This window comes from Bombus vosnesenskii, unplaced genomic scaffold (assembly GCF_011952255.1).
Source record: "Bombus vosnesenskii isolate JDL3184/JDL3185 unplaced genomic scaffold, Bvos_JDL3184-5_v1.1 scf7180000013285, whole genome shotgun sequence".
Lineage (NCBI taxonomy): Eukaryota > Metazoa > Arthropoda > Insecta > Hymenoptera > Apidae > Bombus > Bombus vosnesenskii.
Window position 1 is genome coordinate 1,081,746 of NW_022882938.1, and position 22,446 is coordinate 1,104,191.

At 38.6% G+C, this 22,446-nt stretch overlaps 1 protein-coding gene across 7 annotated transcripts in view; it reads left to right on the forward strand.

Moving 5' to 3' along the window:
* LOC117232268 (DNA N6-methyl adenine demethylase) overlaps positions 1-22,446 on the forward strand; it is a 146,246-nt gene that overhangs the window by 80,371 nt on the left and 43,429 nt on the right. The window contains exon 1 of one of the 7 annotated variants that reach the window (XM_033491551.1): positions 15,685-15,774. The exons of 5 other annotated variants lie outside the window; for them this stretch is intronic. The gene's annotated coding sequence lies outside the window, so the exon portion shown is untranslated. One more of the 7 variants, XM_033491549.1, reaches the window with a different exon arrangement.

The following is a 22,446-nucleotide window of genomic DNA, read 5'->3' on the forward strand; positions in this document are numbered from 1 at the left end:
AAGCATAGTTACTTTATGTACCTGCTGATACATCGAGACGAACAAACACGAGTATAAATTGATCAATTTAAAAATCTATTACAAAACTAAGGAACATAAGTTTCCTTTAAAAGGACAAATCTTTTACATCGTTGAAATCGTCCTGCAATCCGATAGATCATCCTTTTTCTACATTTGCTCCAAAGGTTCCAGGTTGAAATAAAGGGAATAAAATTCCGAATAAATTTCTCGTCGCTCACAGAACAGCCACGGAGGAGTTTGAGAACTGACATTAAGCAACGTGCTATGTTGGTAGGGTATTGATCGAAACGGAGAGCGCGTGTGCGCGTTGCACCGCCATGTTTGAAATGTGTTCCAGCTGCAAGCGTAATCTGGCCGCCGTCGTTGCATTTCACTTCGGTGGTTAAAAAAGAGTTTGATACGTCCTCGCGACTCTCTGCCACTACTTTTTGCCCATTTATCTACAGCCATTTATCCCGAGTCGATACACGATGGAAACGCGCCTGTGTCTTTCTTTCGCGCCCAGAAGCTACACGCGGACGCGCGATCCATTTTTCAGCGATGGAACTTCCGGCGAAACGATTCGCGGTCATCCACCAAACCGTACGTCGCAATTATCTGGCAGAGAATTTTTTTAAATGACTCGATACCGAGAATGTGAGGGAGGTTAAGGAGAGCTTTGAAACCGATCAGTGTAAGTCAGCTTTCCATTAAAAATCATTGATCGAGAAACGACACGATCCACGTCCTTCCACCTTCTCTTCTCACCTTCCTTTGTCACATAGAATTCTCGGGGACACTGTCGAAGAAGACGCGTGGCCATCGTCGAACATCTTCGAAGGAAAGAAAGCAAATTTTCCTTGAAACATTCTCTGTAGGATAAGGAATAGTTCAGAAGATAATTGAACGTAGAGTTTCGAATAAGATGCTCTGTATATCTTCGTACGACTATTCGATATCGAAAGAATCGGTAGTTACGATTCCAAAACAATGTCCGTGTCTGTTACGTAGAAGAAAATTGCAACGATCAGAAGCTGACAGACAAGCGGTAACGTTGGCTTCAAGCGGCGCGTTGGCATCGATCGAGCGCGACAACTATAAATTGAAACAGCGAAAAAGCGGAATTGCGTTCTGTCACGAAGACGTTGCGTCGGCACAGGTGCCGGTACACGTGTGCAACCGCTCTATTCGTTCGATCGATACCGGCCCGCCGCCACAAAGATATCAAAAGCTCGTCGAACGTGGTGCGATATAAATCAGCCGCGGCGCTATGCACTTGAGCTGCGTTCCAATAGGAAACACGCGACCATCCGCGTCGAGACGCTCCCCTCTGTACGTCGCGTCGTACAGACGTCGAACAACTTTACACACCTTATCAATTATTCTGACGGGACGACGTGTACGCGATTCCACTGCAAATGCGATTTCGTTGCACGGTAAATTAGGATGTTTCATTGCAACGAGTTAAGTGTAATCTAAAGCTTTCTCTGTTTGCACGGTTGTTATATGAACGACCATATGTTAAATTACACGGCTGTAACGACGCTGGCAAGTGGATACTTAGAGACTCGCGTCGATTATCGCGCTGACTGATTTGCTTCAAGTGCATCGTAGTAATTTAGGTGGAGCAAATTGAGGATTTAGATACGAGTAACTTTACAACTACAAAAACGATAGTTTTTAGATTCTTTAGTTTTGCAATTAAGCTACGCTACGAGTACGCAAGTACTTTCGCCGTGATTGATGCTCTTTTTTTGTTCAGATGGAAGCGTAATTCTTTTATTTGTATTTTCATCGTATATCGTTCTAATTGTAATTATCTACGGTGTATTTAGGGTTTGTTCTTTTCCTTTTTTCTTTTTTTCTTGTCATTTCTTTTCACGCAGATGAACAATACTGAATTGCCAATTAATAGTAACCATACGGTTTATACGGTACAGTTTACAATGCGTGTAATTAAAGTCCAATAATCAGTACGTAGTAAAGTAGGTGGAAAGAGTTAACGACGTCATTAAAATTAAATTGATAAGGAAAATGATTATTAACCTCGGAATGATGCAGTTTACGATATATAAAATAAACTCTCTCTCTCTCTTTCTCTCTCTCTCGCTCTCTCTGAGAGGTAATCTATTTACCGTTAATAAAACCCCGATATCGACTGAATGTACAATATACAATATCTTTTTTTTATTTCTAAGGATAGGAGAAAATTAAATTCGTTATAGATAGAATATTTCGATGATAATGGAATCGAGTTTGGGGGAATAGATTTTGTAGCGAAAAGCAATCAAACTTGACCGGTTCGATGTTGTTGCTGAATAACAGACAGGGTTTTGCGTTTGATCAATAAGGAGGTTCCAACGAGAATTTCGTTATCACGGCCAAGCAAAGATCCGTGGAAACTACAAGCGAAGAGGAGGGTATTTCGATACGAGCGATGATCTTATCGAAGGAACTTTTAATGACTCATAGAATACTATAACGTTTGCTGAAACGTTCATCGAGGCCATGTATAAGATATCGAAACGTACGAAACGCTTGCAAACTAAATTCACGGAATCGGTTTCATTTATTACGGAAACATTGAAACGTACAATCGATTGGAATTCTGTATGTTAATTGTTAATGTTAATTCGTTTCGTTCGACGTGGAATTAATAAATCTTGGTATGGTAAGAAAGGTAATATTCTATTCTTACGACAAGGAATAATCTAGATAAATTTTACAAAGTAGAAACCACAGGAGATAGAATCAAAATGAAGTAAGAAATGTCGTAAATATAAGAAATTGGAAAGATGATGATATAGTTAGATTAAAAAAAAAAAAAAAAAAATTGAATGCAAAAGAAGAATTACAAAGTAGAGAAGTTTCTTAACTTAGATTAATTATTCTTTTTAAAATGAATAAATGTTCATTGTTAATGAAAAAGGTGGACGTTTATAAGAGGAAAGTGGGAACGGAAAATCCAGAGGAAGTACTTTCCTTTCCTCTATTATTAATGTTCTTTGATGATCTTACCGTCTTTGTGCTCGTTTGAAGTACCTCTGTGGCTTATAAAGAATAGGTCGCGTCTTTTTGTTTACAGAAGGAAGTGACCTTTACACAGGAAGAACTCCACCTACGGGGAATTCATTATCGACACGATACGTGTAGATTATGCAACTTGTATCGCTTTCATAAGAACTTCACGCTTTTAAAAATAATAATCTCGCACAGCTTAATGTCGGCGAAGAAATTTATATTCCATATGCAGATACTCTAAATACAAATTATACATATACAACAGAAATTAACTTCACAACCGTTACGTAAATCAAAATGTCACGTTTCTAATTATTTTCAGCACTGTGTAATTATAAAAATCGCAAGGATCTCCGAGATCTTCTCTGCGATCGCGAAGAAACAACATCGACCAGCAAAACGATATAAACCAAGACACAAAGAGCAACATAAAGCGAAATTAAAAATGAAGAATTCACTCCGAGAACGAATCTATCGAACCTGATATGTAGTATTTTGAAAGTAATTCGCTAAAAACGTGCAACGAACGATCGCACGAATCGATTTCCAAGCCCTACGCGCCAACAATTCGATATGAAATCGCAATCGTGCCTCGATCGAGCCAGACATTCCCCCGGTTTCCAAACGATTTAATCCAAAATCAATGGTAATTCGCAATCCACGGATTTCAGCTGGCAGGTAGAAAGATCATCCTAGCGGGTATCCTAGGTGAAATAATTAGCGGTCTTCTGCCATCAACCCATCCCCTCGTGGTTCCTCTCTTTTCCCTCTTTACACCCCTGGCTCACACACACCCTCCTTCCTCGTTCTACCTCATACCTACCCTCGTCGGCCCTGGTTCTCTCCTCCCTCTCCTTTCGTCGACCTAATGCAATTTAGCTTCGACGAAACGGAGGGGGTTACGAAGAGGGGTGCGTTGTTGGCGGCAGTGGCGGCGGCGGCAGAGGTGTCGGTGCACGCCATCTTGAATTCGCGAACAATGTGTCGGCTCCAAAGGTTCCAACCGGCAGAAAACGAAGACGAACCTGCCCACGAATATCGATCGGTCGCGGCACGAATAAAATGCTAATTCTTCTCTCCACCCTCTGCGTCTCTTTTCTCTCTTCCTGCTTCTCGTTCATCTCGTTTCTTCGTTTCCATTCTCCGCCTTCCTTTTTCATCTGTACGTTCGTCGCGAAATTGGGTAACGTGAAACGGAAATTCAGTATTCGTTGGGAAAAATGAAATAAAAACACGGGGAGGAAACCGATTGTAATTCCAATTTTACGTTTTACAAATTTCTTCATTTCATATTGCTAGTAGAGTAGTTCCAATTTAATGAAATATAAACGCGTAATAAATAAATATTCTATAAGACGAATAAATATAATACAGATATAGTAGAAATGGACATTCCGTAATAAAATTGTATAATAAATAGTAGTACATTCTAAGCTAAATTTCGAAAATAATATTTGTAGCATCATAGGTTTTCGCTCTTCAATTTAATTTTTTCTTACTATCGTTCCATCTGCCTTTTATCTCATCTTTCGTCTCCTCCTCTCTCTACCGTTTCTTCGTTAAGGTTTTGCAATGAACAATATTGAACAGATATGAATATTCGATACAGTTTAAAAATACATTCTATCTATATTTTAAAGCATAGAAAATAGTTAATTTCGGAGTAAGCAAAGAGACGTAAACGGTGAAAAGCCGCTGGCAGATCATTGCCACGGCCAGTTTCCTACCGCGTTGTTGACGTACCTACACAAACGGAAAGTGTGAAAAAGAGGAAAAAGGAAAGAGGAAGCGATCGGGGTGAACGAAGAGCTTCAAAGGAATGGCAAAGCTCGAGGGGGTAGGACGTTCGCGAAGCTAACAATTCTTCCTGTGGTAGATGCCCGCGTGAACGAAAATGCTAGTTAGCATTTACAAGTATCGCGAATGCTGTGGAATCGATGTGCAATCAGTTTCAGTCGTTTTTAGTCGAATCGAGAATACAGAATTTTCTAAAATTCCTCGATTATCTACCTTTGTTATTACTTAACTTCTTTAAAAAAAAAAAATGATTAGTATCGAAAGGAAGAAGCACGTTCTTATGAATTTTACGAATCATTTTATTGTCCACGATTGATTGATTAAAGAAAGAAATTAAAGTTATTATGATGGAAAGAAGCTGAATGGATGATTAAGAAGGAGGAATTAATAATTGAACGCTGAGTAGAGGAAAAAAAGGCAGGAATTTCGAGGGATTGATGAATAAGAACGAACCAGTTGGCAGCATGCCCGCCGTGAACTGGATCATTAGTGCAAGTCGGAAGAATAGTATGGAATGAAATCGTGATTCAGTGCATAAGTATGTCTGATGAGAGGATTTTGCAATCGTCCCATACATAAAGATCGAAAGATTTATGCGCTTCATGCACGGTCCTACCGAAACGCTTACCATCGCACTATGCGCATTTTAATTACTAAACACGATGTTAATATATTCACCGTTTAAGTGAATATCATATTCTGACAGATCGGCCAAAGGACCTCTAAACGTAAATATTATTTTCCCATTGGTTTAACAAACATCGATTTAGCTAAATTAAATTTTTTAAAATTTGGTTTTAGCCGAAAGACCCTAAAATAATTATTGGCTTCAGGTTAAATCCTTACTATTAAAAAAAACTACTGCGCATATCCTTATTTTCCAGCGAAACATTTTTTTTTTTTTCATTTTCATAGTATCAAATCTTCGTAGCCAGTATTATTAAATAATACGAAATTCGATAGACTGGAATCTAATATTAATTAGTATGTTAATCCTGTAATAAACGACATGTAAATACTTGTTATAGACGCTATATTGTACTTCGTATGTCTCGGCGTGGAGTGTCCTAAATAACTCATCGACAATTCTTGAACCTAACAACAAATTAAGCAACCGTTGACACGGATAAAGTTCACTATCACTTCACGATTACTCGTGCAGTTACAAGAATTTAAAAAGCAAAATTACTCTTTATTCGTCTTAATCCCCCTTTATAGACCGAGTACCGATTACCTTTTCACCATATTTACTACCTCATCAGAACGACAAGAAGTGTAATTTCCGAAACGAAGGAATATTACGAAGACCGCGTTCGTATAAACGTTCAAATAATCAAGCGAACCCCGGTGTTTCCATTAGGCACTCTACATTATCCAAAACGCGATGTTATTTACGAGCGTTTCTTCTGGCGAGAAGGGGCCATTAAGTATTGCGAGGCTGGCCACGGCGTAATGGAACCCGTGGCGAACTCTTGCCTATAATTTTCGTGATTAGGATAATTAAGTTCCGCGCCGTGCGAAATAATCGAGTCAGAACGAACGGTGACATTATTTATGACCGGTCTGTGCGAACTTCCCGCCCTCCTTCGAATTTCTACGCCAGATAACCGCCATCATTCTCTCTTCTTCTCTTTTACCGTTTTCTCTTTATCATTTTCGATCCAGTTATCCAGTCGCGATTCTTCTGCCTCGATACCAAACAACGTATTTACGATTAACGAGATTTTAATTAATATTTGACGAGCTGGTGTTTACGTGTCTTCGATCATTGTCGAAGATTTTGCACGTCAGCCTCGGTTAATGTGTACACTATGGGTGACAAGTATACAGGATACTTGCTTATTTTTTGACAAGATGCATTTTGATTATCAGATTACCACTAGCATTGGTTGATTATCGAATTAATAAATCGAGATACAATGACCTTTGCTGCTTCATAATTTCTATAGTTACGTGTAATACGTAGAATAATTGCGATGCGTGTAAATGTTTAAAAACCAATATGAAGTAATGAAAGTTTCACCTATCGAGTATCATTATCATTTAATAATTAATGCACTAATTTAACTAATGCACTATATGTCATAAATGCTATGTGCGTTCCGAGCAAGTTGCGCGATTTTGCACTTTTCAATTTCCAAGAAACGTATAAAAATGCGCTGTCCAGTCGTAAACGATAGTGTATTTATATCAAGCAATTCTATTTTAAAGTCGTTTCTTAAGAGTCGTTTACTCGCGTTCTGTTGCGTCATTTTTATGTAACAGTAATTATACGTACAGAATAACCAAAGTACGAGAGAAGTATAAAAAATTGAACGACACGAGGATCGAGTGTCTTTTAGATTTTTACAATACTGCTACATGTAGCTGGAAGATACTTTTCTCCGTTGCTTTTATTACGTTGATTTCATTTTTAATGGAATTGTATGCAGATATATTGTATGGTAATTGGATCAAAGTTTAATGGTAGATTTCACAAGACTGTAATTGTATCTTGGGGCTTGACTGTTATTATTATTGTTAATTAAGCAAGGAACATAGAAGAAATAATTGGGCCACGATTTCCGTTCTGGGTCTTGAGTGGGCCTTTCTCTTGTCTAATCTAGACTCGTAGATAAGATAGTACTACCCACGTATTTTCCACTAAACGAGTCGATAAGAGTTATTATTCAAACGCGATGAAAAATTCCTTGCGTTTAACGAAAATCAACGACAACTCGGCAAAGAGGTTTTATTTTTATCTTTAACTTAAAATGAAACATTCTAACGATTAGATAAAAGATAAACATTTACAAATGAAAAAAATGTCAAATATTCAAGAATCCATGATGCTGTTGGTGAAAGGCCGGGTGACCTTGACATCTGGAAATCATCTCACCCTGCAAGTCAAAGTTTCACTCGCAACAAACGCACCTCAGGAGATAAATTAACCCGAAACTGTGACGGTAAATTTAATAGCGACCGTCTGTAGCGAATCTCGGCCATTAGTCGAGTTTCTCGAGGTTTCCACCTGAAGAAGATTCCGGGAACGACGATGATCGATGCGACATTACGACGATTCCTCTCTCGGTTATCAGAAGTTAAACCGTGCTACGAATAAATATTTATCGTGTGATAGCAACGGGGAAAAAAAGATGCTATATATATATGTATATCTGTGTGCTGCGCTTAGATTATTACATAAATCTCGTTTGTCCCGTGAGACAGGTAATTTAAAAAAAAAATATTACCTGATCGAGTATCACCGTTTTACGGGCCATTCGTCACGTTTTTATTCTTTTTTTTATGGATACAAATGTTTATTTTATCGTGAGATCGGATTTTTCTTATTAATCGAATAACAGTGAATGGATCCTCTTCGAAGTTCAACGATAGCTTTCTCTTCGTAAATTATTCCCGGGTAGTTACGTTTTATTTTCTTGCAACGTTTTCTCGAAAACGAAGTAGCATCACATGAAATGCATAATGGCAAGAAAGGAACACCGAATGATGTACACTGAAAAGAAACTGTGTATTATATCCTAATATCTTCTCTTAAGTTGAAGTAATTTAGAGATTTAAGTCAAAACATATGACTCCGGTCAAATTAGCCTGAAAAAAGATCAAATCCGACATTAAATGGTATTTGAAATCTTTTTGCACGAACTTATAGAAACCATGTTCAGGAACACATCCTATATATTTGCCATTCGAAATTTCTTGCACGGAATTTGTAAACAATTTCCAAAGTTGTCGATGATAGTTTTTTCATATAATAACAAACCCAATAATCTGATTATAAGAAATTTAGGATAAAAGTTGTAGGTATTAAAAATATCTATTTAAAGATGACACGTCACACGATAAAATTGGTTAATTCGTTGAATTAAAATTAGACCACGACATTTTGGCTGTCTATATAAGCATTAATTCTACTGCATCCTTCGAGTCATTTTCAATCCAATCGTGTTTCTCAACGAATTTCCTGTATTCAAAGACGAAATACGAGGATCCCTGTTAATCTGTGTAATTTTCTATTCACATTTTATACACAAACTTTTTAAAACGTTAATGACTTTTTCGTTTATCGAAACTAAAGTCAGATTGAAACACAAAAATTCGTGGATCGAAACAGATACTATCGCAATCTCTTTAACCAACCAAAAAGGAAAAAAAGCCAATCGCGCCATAAAATAGACTGCAAATTATCCAACCACAGTAGATTGCGCTATACAAACAGACTCTGGCTAAAAAATACAAGAAAAAGTATTCCAACGATCTCGAGAGGATAATTGAATGTTCGTCCGAGAGGAGGTTGATAATTAACGCTCAATCTTCCTGGGGCTGTCCATCGAATCGTTACTCGTAATGGCTCACGATTAATCGATCGCTTGGGGCCCACGCGACTCGACGACGAAAATTAAACGAAAAATCGATTGCCCTTCGTAAACGCGGCTCGATTAGATAGGTTTCTCGAGCATGTTTCGGGGTATCGAAGTCGTTTCGTGGCTTGGTTACCGCGTGAAACGTGAAGGAACGCACGTGTGTCGCCGATAACCGATCACAATCGAGAAAGATCATGTAATTTCAAGTTATACGATCACGATGAATCATACCAAACGTACTGTGGACGTTCCACTTTGGTTGGATCGCTGACAAGAGAGAACGATTGCACTTGCGCGAGTACTGCCGTTTTGCCGGGATCACATGTGTAAATAATGTGATAGGATGGAGAATAGCAGAAGAAGGAAATTTCAAATGTCGTATTCCAAAAATTTTTGTATATTAAATTAGAGAGTTAGCGGAACAGCTAAAGTGAAAGGAACAAAGTAACGATAATGTTTCAAATGGATAATGTGGAGTTTATTGGAACGGTGATGGTATATATGTCGGAGATGAAAGGAAAACCGGAGCCTTCCCTTTGCAATTTTAAGGAAGCCGTCTAATGCTTCAGCCTAGATTTTATCATAACTGTAATTAAGCAATTGTCATTTGTAATTGTTTGATATTTGTGAAAGCGAAAGTGGGTTCGAGGTGACAACTGGTCATGGGATAAACGTTTTGCCTGACGAAGGTGTGGATCGGTTGTATTGTTCTCCCTAGAAATCACATAGAATTGTACTTTAGAGATGTCGATATAATGGGACACACGTTGTATTAGGAATCAATCTCCAGACAGAAACTGCCTAGTAACAGCGTTTGGATCTTTCTCGATGTTTCCAAAGTGTATACAACAAACTTTTGACAGAAATTGCCTAGCAACAACGATTGGAACCTTCTCGATGTCTCCAGCGAGCATATAACAAACAAATGCAGTCGTATAGCGAAAAAGATTTTCATCAGATATTCATTCGTGTGATCGCCTTGGAAAGTGATACATCGAGCAATTTACCGAGTGTCTCAGCAATCGTATTTTTGTGTTTAAAATTATTCTACGCATAGTAAAGAGTTATCCCGTTGATCGTGGATTCGTTTGAACCCCGGAACATTGTTAATAGCGTTAATTAAATTCATTATTCGTAAAACCTATCAATCGTTAATCTCGTTATTCGTTAAATTTATTATTCGTAAGACATATTATTCGTTCTTCTTATTGTTCGTTAAACTTATTATTCTTTAATCTAATTATTAGTTAAACTTATCGTTTGTTAATCTTATCATTTATTAAACTCATTATTCATAATATTTTGTAAAATCTTGTTTACTCGCGTAAATATATTCTCTGTTTCGTAAAACAATGGCTAATTCAAACGAAGAATCATTACGCGCCTTAAATCCTAATGATAACCCGACATATATATAGGCACTGTCATGTTAATTGTAAGAAATCCACCTTTTCTTTATTGACGATTTAAAACTTTGATGGAATGTACTTACTTATACATAAATACTGTATAGTGGATCTTTATTTTCCAATGAAGCGCTTTTTACCAGGTTCTATATATATTTCATTTTTGTACTATTAAATGTTTGCAATATTATTGTTTATATGCAATATCAAACGTAAAATAATTGAAAATAAAATACCTCTAGAGCACCTTTCTTTGACCTTATTTCAGAAATCACAGAGATCACGATCTTTTTGTTATTTGAAAGCGATTAATGTCTGTGGTTTGAGGTCATTCCAGGATGATCTTGAACAATCGGTAAATTCTTGATGACTGAAAACTTTCGAAACAGTGCAGAATATTTGAAACATGACTGTAATCGCGACTTAGTACCTTGCAACGCACTGATTCATACTTCTGATCTCATAGTTCAACCGTTTATTTTACGTTTTATGCTACAGCTGATGTAACCGAGGAACATCGCCAAATTCCGTCATCGGTTCAGAGAAGATCGTATTGCGATAACTAGTAATAAAATTAATCTCTTTTTCAATATCTGCTAAAACCTCACATTTGGAAAAGATAACAGTTCGAGAACACCTTTCGCCCGATGTTTCCACAATCTCGTCGAACACTCCACATTGGCAGAGTCCCAAGAGCAACAAGCAACATTCACCCCCGAATGCACAATCAAAAACACCAGTATTTTCATTTCATCCCCTCATCGGCAGCCCCGTTATCGCTGTTGCTTCATGCATCCCTCTGCATCGTCAAGTAACCATCCTCTCCATAGCATTGAGATGTTAACGCATCTCATGGGTGTTCCACGATCATTTACAGAAATTAATCTTACATGGGACGAAGAAAACGATAGAAATTTAACACGGATATTGAAGGTTCTAATTGTTATATTATATGTAATATTAATGAATATTAATGAAAATTTGTACTGTGTAAATAGTGAAATATATAAATTACAGATATGGAGAATCTATTATTATTTCTCGTATAAAACGTTTAAACAGTAAAATTTTTCGTTAGAATTTAGCAAGTTTCACAGGTGTTGCCATATTCGTATGGGATGACTGTTGTATAATCTAAGTATGATACAAAGAAGTAGGTTCTAAATAAGACTGAAAGACTAATAGATAAGAAAGGAGAAAAGGGAAAAAACAGCTTTACTATTCTAAAATTGAACTAGAATTCGTAAGAAGGTAGCCTGTTAAGGAACGTGCTAAAATTTAGTCGAGAAGTATACTTAAGCACGAAACGCAGTGTCAAGGACACCGACAGTCGAAGGATGAGCTTCGAAAGCCAGACCGCGATTACGTCGAGTGGCAGAAGCGATTTGGCAAATGCGGAAGCACGGAGCCACAGAAGGGCGTCTCGGTTTCCTTGAAAGGAGCGCGCCGTGGACAGGGAAGCTTCCGGAGAGGTCAGAAGGGCGTTATTCAGAGGCGGCAACGCGACCAGCAACAAGTTGCAGCGACGTTAATAAACGAACCCTCCAGCCAGCGTTTCAAATATCCGTATCTATCGTGAGCCACGCTTTTCGAATTCGAATTCGAACTGCGATTAGTTGCTTCGTTCTACTCCATCGTAGCTTTAACCTTCTACCTCATTTCGAATTTACTAGCCTGATAACGTAAATTATTATATAATCAGGAAAAAAATAATTCCTCACTCAAAAAGATAATCAATAGTTCAAAGCAACGTTTGTTCATTCGAAGTTTGGAAAGTTTCAGAGAAAATCGAGTGTACATGGATTAATTCTATCAACAATTATAGAACAGCTTGTAAGTTAACGTGATGTTGTTTAAATCTTTTTTCTCGTTTTGAGAAAATATGCAAGGAAACGTTGTTGAAGAGACCAATAGAGCGTCGGGAAATCGCAACGCGAATCGATGAGGCGTGGAAGGGGAACGCAGGAAAGTTACACAGCTAATTGAGTGTTATGGCACACGATCGCTGATGCAAGCGAGTCGCCTTGACGAGCTGGAACAATTAAAATATCGATGTCGTGAAAGGGAGAGGTCTCTCGCCCTGGTCGCTTTTTATTTGCTCACGCCGCGCCACGGCGGCCAGCGGCCTGATTCACCGGTTAACCGGTCGCGGTATACACGAGCTTTGGTCCAACTTTTATTCCTCTTCTTTTTTCAACGTGTAGCCATACGTGTATGCACAGTGTCGAGAATATTGAATTTTAATTAGAAGAAATCTATAGAAATTCTTTCTAATCTTTTGAATTCTATAAGTAAAGAATTTGTTATGTAAAATGTCTCTGTTAATCAGACATGACAAGTTAACTCGGCATTAGTTTACTAATCTCTTTCTTTATTTATAAATACTTTTTACATATTACAAATTATATGTATCGCGTGAGAATTGAAACCGATATTGGTTCATCTTTGTTAATTTGAAGATTTAACAGGCGTAAAAAAGCTTTTTCAACATAAAATAGCCTAGCGTGTTTTTAAAGGAAATAGGAGTTTCTAGTTAACAGATTCATTAATTACGAACGGAGTAAAAAATGTATCCGTTCTAGAACTGATGGGGAAAAGAAAAATAGACGAACCCAAAGTACAGAAGATAAAATAAAAAGCGAAATTTAAAAAATCTGGAAAGAGTAAAGATGAAAAGCTCGGACGAGACAAAAGGTGTCTAAAGGCTGGGATCAAAAAATTGTATGCTTTCGTAGTGATACGAGCAATCGACCGTAACCATCGAAAAGAATTCGAATCGAAAGTGGTGGCTTTTGTCGCGAGGATTGCTATGGCTACCTGCTGGTGGTCGTCGTGGCGTCTGCAACGACGATGCCAACGACAGAGATGGAAAAACCGTAGCAATGACGAAGGCAGAGAGAATCCTAAGTGGTGGTGACTGCACAGGTGGGGGAACGAAAGGGGTTGGAGGTTCAAGGGGCTACCTGACTCTACCAGGGATATGTATCGGAAGAAACAAAAAGTGGGAGGCGGGGGTGGAACAGTAGCGATAGCTAGCGATGGAATTAATTCCATTGGCAGTTAAACATATTTTTCTTTATGAAAAGAAGTTGAAATTAGATTAAGGAACTTGTAAGTAGTTACAACTTAAGTGAAAAAAAATATAAAAATGTTTGGTGCATTAACTAGATACTCGATCTTTAATAATCTCATACACTGTATAGTTAGATATTAATTAAGATGATTTGTATGCTGTATATTTTAAATATTAATATTACAAGCCTGTCGAGTAATGTAATAACACTTGAAGTCGACCTACGATTTCCATGTTATCTTTCAGTTTTACCGAGTTTTAAGATAGATGACATGCCTAAGGGGGGAAGGTTCTTTTTCTTATCTATTCCTCGGTGTTCGTCATCATTTTTCTGAGTCCCCCAGCTCTTTCAAACTTTTCGAATGCTTTCCTCAACCATATAGTACGCTATTCTGATACTGTATACATATTATTAAACCTTGATTTAATTAGCCACCTTTCAAAGCGATAGAGACTATTACAATGATTTTCCTACACGCCACGCAGTATGGGGTATTTATTCCAAGGTTTCAACAGAAGAAAGTGTGAGATCTATGTGTAAAAACGAGAATAGGATATCATGGAGAGAAGTACTTCCTGTACTTTAATGGAAAAGCGAGGGGCTTCCACGGTAGCGTATCGATACAGTTTGCGAGGGTATCGTTTCCATCGCTAGAGTTCTCCACGTTGGTGTACGATTGGTAGGACTCCGTATGGGGACCAAGTAGGGGAGACAGAAGCAACGAAAGAGGCGGGGGGGCAGAGAAAAGTGGGAGGAAGAGAGAGAGACGTATAGAAACGCGTAGGAGAATCAACTCGGGTTAGGGAGAAGGGAATACAGGAGGAGAAACGAAACGAAGACAAAACGAGACGAAAACGAAGGAAAACAGTGATGAAGGGGGAGATGTTGGGGGGGGGGGGCTTAGGAGGGAAGAAAAGAGGAATGGAAATACGAAGAGAGAAAGAGGGAGGAAGCGCGAAAGCGGAGCGACACGGAAAGGCACGAACGGTTCCGAGCGACGAGTGACGAGTTGGAACACTGAAACAGCGCGGAGGCGCGCACTTGACGCGCTGCTATAGCCTGACTTCGAACGACAGTATGAGCCAACGAACGTTACCTCAATACATCGATCTCTATCTCTTGTTTACCGTTTATTTTTTGCAGAAAAAATATCACAACAGGGAAATGATATCGAAAGCGAAACGAATACGAGGAATAGATAAAACGAAAGGATCTCCAAAAACTAAAATAGATCTGTAGATCGATCGATGGATCCAGTGAGAAACAGAAGGGGCAACGTATGGCGAAAAAGAGCGGCAATTTTAAAAGCAGTAGAAGCTAAACAAGTTCCCAAGAGACAGGATCGCGTCGCACTCTCGAAAACTACGGGGAGATCAGGCTGTCACCGTGACGCTCTCTTGCTTGCTTGCTACCTTCCTTCATCCTCGTGGTTCCGGGGTGTGGCGTGTGCAAACGGGCCGCGTATCACGCTCGTGATAACTGCCACCCAACGTTGTACGTGCTTTTAATAGCCAGCGACAGGCTGTTACCAATGTTATGACACCGCGGGACCAGTGTCGAGTTCACGTAGCCGGTGTCGCCGGCCGCCGGAATTCGTGATAGCGCGCCCACGATAAGAGCGAAAAGGATAACCTCTCCCGTCGAAGGAAAGAAAAAGAACACCGTAAAAGGAGAAGGACAGCGACACGAGAACAAGAAAGAGACAACCGGCCAAAGGGGGAATAAAGGGGGGGAACAGGGAGAGTATACTACTTTATATGTATAAACGTCTACACAGACTGCGCATACACGTACTTACGAAGCACACAGAGCAGTGCACTGTTGGTGGGGGTTGAGTGGGGGGTGCGAGGGAGGCGAGGGAGAAGAAGCCAGAGACCGCGGTGAAGAGAAGAGGAGGGGAGAGCATCAGAGGGGGAGGGGGAGGCGCGAGTGAGAAGGAACGAGGGACAGCAGGGAGGGAGAATAGGCGAGGAGGGCTGCAGAGGGCGGAGAAGCGTCCCACGGGAGTTTTTCGGCGGATCGCTGCGCGTCTAGTGTGATCTCTCGCGAGTAGTGGACTCGATCGATCTTATTGACGGTAGCGAGCAAGCGGAGCGGAGCAGTCAGTGCACGGTGAGAGCTCCGTTCGGAGGATCGCACACGAGACTCTCTCTATCTTTCTTTTCCTCTCTCCCACTCTGCTGCTGTCTCCTTCCCTATCGGCTCTTTCTCTGTGTGTCGTGCATGTTGCACGGTGTGTTCACGGTTGTTGCACGAGCGAGAAGCATTCGCCGGGAAGCCGAGCCGCGCGATTACACGCGATAAATACGCCTCCGCTAGAGACTCGCGCAGTGATTCTTCGAGATTGAAATTCCGGTGTCGCGACGCGTGTTGCTTCTTTTTTCTTCTTTTCGTGTACAAAAAAAAAACAATCCTTTTCTTCGAGTGATTCAGTGTTGGCTCACTGTGTTGTCTCTTTATTGTGCGTGAAGAGAATCGGAGCGACGACGTGATAGGAAAAGAGAAGAGATTTCGAAGTGGAATTTATGGTAAAGAACGCAGTTGCAGACGTGGTCCACAGGAAGACGCAGAGTGAGTTTCCCGCTCTTTATATTGGAGGAACCGTGTGTCCAGTCGATTCTCAAGTCCCGCGGAGATCGTTGCAAACTTCGCGAACCGGTATACTCGCGAACGTACTACGTATTTTGTATGGTTTCAATTGAAGTCCTTGGACCCTCAAGGCAACCTAGAGAGATTGCAGACAAGCGATAAACCTTTATGGACGCATGCATAGTGCACGATGCTTTTTCTTGATCATATTATACCAACGCTTCGGTACATTGTGATCGATCGAAAGCAAAACTAATTCCCTTCAATTTTTTAATTTAATTAATTGAACGACTTCACGGCTTAGCCTTAGAAAGTGTACTACTTTACATATTAAATCGTATTATATAGAATGTGCTATTATTAAATTTTATCAGTTACGAAAGGCTAAAAATACGTATTTTTAATGTCGAAGGACTTAAAGAATAATTATTCTTTAAGTTAACCGCTCTGAATTCTTCGTAATTTTATTACGCCGTGAAAGGTTTCAACGTCTTTTATCTTTTCCATCTTTTCTGTCGTTCTTTTCTATCGCTTCCATCGAAGGAAACCTCATGCGCGCGCTTTCAACTACCACAGACATTCAACGCTGCGAAGGTAAAATATTAAAAATACCAAATCTTCCTCATTCTATTGACAGTTTGTTTTTAGAGCACGATTAAAACCAACTGTCACAGTTTAAACGAGTTTTCGTCAGCCAATCTTCGAGTTTAATCGTCTCTGACGCACACTATCGTGAGCCCGCGAAAAAAGCAGCATACAACAAACCTAAACGATCCATCAGCGTATACGATGCTCCGAACATCCCGTTGGTCCTCCGTGAAACGCATGTTCGTATATGTTACGAAGACAGTAAAATTATACAGGGTGCTCCAATATTTTTTCCAACTACAATTCTTTAGTGTGTTTTATCTGATCGTTTTAGTTTCGAAAATTATCAGATCTAGAACCATTACACTTTTATGTATGAAAAATATTGAAATAAAAAGTATATTGAACCTGAATTAGAACGCATGATGAAAATGAGACTAAGGATTTTCTTAATGGTTCGTTCAAATGAAATCATTGAAAGGAAAAATATATCAAGCGAAAATTAAAACGGACAATGAATATAATAATACAGAATAATACACATCAAAGAATTCTTTGTCGACTCATTAAGCTGATGCAAAATCGAAGTGAATTTCATATAATAAAATAAGTCTCTTATTACTATCAGCCGTATATCTATTGCCAGGAACAGTGAACACATTGTAATGAAGTATTAATAGCTAGTGATTATGTTGATCGAAAATATATTCTCGTCTTCTACCATTGTAACCGTAATTTTTATTCTAACTGTTAACAAAGCTTCGATCTACTTATATAACATTCCTTTTTTTATTTGTTCTTGTACAACATATTAACATAGCTTGATCAGAGAAGAACACCTCTTGCAAACAACCGCCAAGTGGTAGACGTTCGTTCGGTGGAGATTCGTCCAACTCTTTTCTCTCGTTTCTTCCTTCTCTTTCCCCGTTTTTTCTCTCAAGGACCAACGCGAAGCACGAAAAAGCGAGTCCACAAAGCACGCGTGTGTTACTGTTACGCAATCATTCGTCTATCATGTACTGGTGGAATTCAGGTCAAGCGTTGTGTGTCCTATGCGCTAGCTATTCGTCGGAGACATCGAGCTTCGAGGCATCGATTCTTCCTTCGTGACTTTGGAACCGATCACGTGGAATCCGATGGAAAAAAAGGGCAACGAGATTAGAAACTAATCCTGTTAGCTGTAAAATAAATAACGATACCTATCAGCCAGTGCTCGTGAACCGTCATCAAAGCATAAGATAGTCATCTCGAGATGCAAGGATCATTTATTCATCGCGTAATAAATTCAAGACAACATAACGGAAGGCTAAAGGCAATTTTTTTATATGAATAACTTTAGAAGATAGAGACTTGTGATCGGTTATGAAAGACGTGGAAATTATTCTTCAAGATTTTGTTTCTAAGTTTTTGTGAATTTGGTAGCTGAATCTTCTGGGTTAGGTTAAAGAAAAATTAAGCAAAATCTATCTCCCTCTGTTTTAATTTGTGATTCCTTGCGAGTGAACACTCGGAAATTGACTGTTATTTTATCAGGAAATTATGATCGGAAAAAGACAGGAATTGATTCTTAGGGTTTTTTAAATTTTCCATGAATTTAGATTAGGTCCAAGAGAAATTAAATTTAATCTTGATCCTTTGTATTTTACAACCATCGTTATAGCACATACACATTGATAATTTAGTTCTGTCTTTAACGATAGAGGAATGGATAAGAAAAGAAGACTGCTGTATAAATAAATGTTCAGACACTTATAGGTCTTCCCTTCTCAAAACGAAACTTTTGATTTAAAAAAAAGAGCTGCAGAAACTGCAAATTGGCGATATCGTAAAACTCGTTAGAGTGCAAATGGTCAGCATACCATATAGGTGATTGTTTTACGCGAGTGGAATTTGCAATCGGTCGTGAATAAATGCTGGAATCAATTCGAGGAGCCCGTTTGTCACAAAGAGAACATTCCAATCACCTTTACCTTTTACAATGAGACTATCAGGTTAGTTAAAACAACCACAAAAATTATCAATTTTATAATAATATATTTTTTGACATTTGTATGACCTTTTGTAAGAAGATTAAAACCTTTTTTATTTATTTATTTATTTATTGATATTTACAATCAATTCTTGCATTGAGAATTTTCAGTAATTAAGATTGAAAACTTGACCCTCGTTTTGCATTATATATTTCGTCATATATCTTTCACTTTAACTATTTTGATTTCTACAACGTCTACGAGTCTCTACTTCGTATTTTAATCGTCAATAATTCCAATGTAAATATAACACGTCACCGATTACCATATCGACCAATTTTCTTCCTTCTCAATTAATCGACCATATTGCAAAAAAGAAGCACTTGAATTTCGTACGAGTTTAGTCACCGAATCGTTTGGTTTAGAGATGGACGGAAGACAAGCCGTCGAGGTCGGAAGCGGTCATTGGCCACGCGTTTCGCCACGTGGGTTGACAGATTTTCATTCAACCTCCTCTTTCCTAGAAATAACCGGTTCGAATGAATGAAGCCGAGAATTCCACGGCCGAATCATGAACCGTGGTCGTCTTTTGGGCGAGACACAAGCCTAAGAAGAGAGTTTCTTCCGAACGATGGTCACGTTTACTGGAAAACATGGCACGCGACCATTCTCGAGTACAACTACGTTATACAAAAATTCTTAAGTTGAGTATATGACGTTTTTGTCATAAAAAGAAGTTCTGAAATTCTCAAGCATAGAATTCTTAAATACGTGATAAGATGCAACTAGTAGTTGATCTTTTATCGACCAGAATGATGGTTGCTAAACGTATCGAGATGTTTCGTTATGTAGACGCAGTTGGAGAACATAAAGCGTTAAATGGTTAAGAAAGACGCGGGAACGGGTATCCCTGTGAATGGGAGTGAGTTATCAGGCTGTCAGAGTGATTGATGATAAGAGCTTATTACGGACATTTATCGCGATTCTGATAAGGGGAAGAAACGAGCGTAGCTCGTTAAACGTCGCTTACGTTACCCTTCGTTATTTGTCGCGATAACGATTGCCTATCCTTGGTGGTGCACGCAAATGTGATTTAATTGATGTCCCTTGAAATCGATGTGGAATCGTTCTATATTTACTGACGACCTTTTTTTGTAACAGGATCCAGTTTTGCGTCTTGGAGAAAATAGAAAGTTTTTAATGGACACAGTGTAAAACTTAAAGCGGGCTTCTTATCATGTTCGTTTTATTTTTAAGGCAACGTTTTGACTGTAAGTTTGATATAATTATAAGACTGACTGTTATAATAGGTAGGTTTACATCCTTTCAGACAATTATAGCGATAGGTCCGAGGAATTTTTATTTGAAACCACTTGATCAGTAGAATTTCTAATTTAAGTTTAACTTCTAATTCGACTTGAAATATCCTCTCAAATTTCTACGCTTGTTCTCATTAATCAAATCTTTCATTTCAACTCCTTTGAATTCAAATAGTTTATTAATCTGGACGTGGTTCAACAGTGCTATACTTTTTTTTTTAGCTATCTCCTCATCTCCGCATAATGTGACCTAACTTAGGATTCAGATTAATCATCCCAACCATTCATTAAACTTCCATTTATCTCGTTTTTCCTTCCCATAATACCGACTCGTACATAACACGGCGGTTCATTAAGAAGCGTAATCAAATGGAACAAGAACACGAATGAAAATCTCGTTAATGAGAACTCCTGCAAAGGATCGGAAAAATGTAATCGATGATGTGTGTAGTAATGAGAACAGACGGTGGCTAATCAAAAGTAGGATTTATCAGTGGCAATAAACGGCCACGTGTTCAAGCACGTGGTGTGCCGTGCACGTTGTATAGCCCCCACGATTCGAGGGTAAATCGCGACCCTAACAACTGGCCTGGTATAAGTAGACGGCTCGGTCCAGGTGGTCTTTACCCCTGGGCCATTTTCGAAAAGGTCGAATCAGCCACGCAAGATCTAAACCCTCGTCCGCTTCTCTGATCGATGATTGATGTTTTAAAAGAACCATCATCATCGCCGTCACTTCTCCATCCGTAAAACGCATCCATCGTTTTTCTCTAAATCTTTTCTTTCTTCTTTTTCCTCTTTTTCTTATTACATTCGGGAGAAATGGTTTTCGTTTCTTCGTGAAGAATCCGTGAAGCGTATTCAAGCCGGCCGCGTTTAAACAGCGAATAAAAGAAGAAAATAGTTGGTAGTTACGTTTGTGGCTTATGCGTGTACCTGGACGGCTAAACTTCCGGCGGAATCGGTAATAAAAGAGGCGAGTATTGGTGGGAGTAATGATATAAAGCCACGTCGCTCGTATAACTCGCTCGTAAATTCTGTCCGTGGCCCGGATAGATACTGGGACAGGCACGTATGCACGATCCCGATGCTTCCGCGGGAATTACGATGACGTTTGAAACGAGTTTGTCTTTCAGACGGGGAATATCAGCTCGATATTGTCTTGAGGACGTTTCAAGGGTGGAAACACCATACAGTGCGAACTGATTTTCATCTTGTCAAACGCTATTTAAGAATTATTTCTTGGTTAGAAACTTTTTTATACAATTATACAAATTAATAGTTTGAGTTTTTGCAGATGCAAATGTAATATAACGTATTTTATGTAGTGATATGTTAAAGAGAGAAGATTCTTAAATTATAGCAATTTTATTGAATTGCGTAATTGAACTAATTTTATAAAGAAAATTTTATCAATGCTAATAGTATCTTTTACACAACACACAGTCACAAGTTTGACAATAAGATAAGAAATTTTATAAATCACAAACAAGATAATTATTCTGCACGACTTAAAATTGTAAGAAATATTTATGTAGCAGAAACCAAACCTTTATTCTTCCTTTCTTCTTCTCTCACTCTCTTTCTCTTTCCTCTCTTCCTACGATATAGGAAATTTATGAGATTAAATAATATTAGTCGTGTTATGAATGCTACATTAAATAATTGTCCAAAGATAAATCCAAATATATACGAGATCAGATAAGAACGTTAAATAACCTGATCGAAATAGAACGTCCAAGTTTCGCTTTCTGAGTCATGATCGACCTACGTGTGCCGATTTTATCTAACATCTGATATAATGGTTTCGCTTTTACTCTTTGGAATACGTTGATTAGTATTGGAGCAATGAGGTAAATGTTACATGACCAGTTACAAACTGTATCCTATGATAGTAAAACTTACCTTCCAGGTTGATATTTTTCTGTACAATCGATGCGATACATAATCCTGACACTGTTGAAACAGTAACATTCATAAATCTGTAAATTACGTAGCAAGAATTCTGTCTTTCCTTATTTCACAAACTTAGGATTGTAATTAGTCGGCATATCTACGATCGACAAGAAATTTCTAAATGTAGCAAAAGTAATAAATTTAACCTACATTCCTTAGATCATTGTAAGTCCGATTATGGCCTTGTATTCTTAAATAAATTTTTTATCTGTAAGGCAGGAACGAGATAGTTAACATTACTATGCACGATTAAAATCGACCCGTGAAAGTTGGAGGATCGCAAGTTTAAAATAGAAGCGATTAACTAATCATGATAATTCTTATCACGATAAGTATTAAAATTCGAATGAATGGCGACAGAG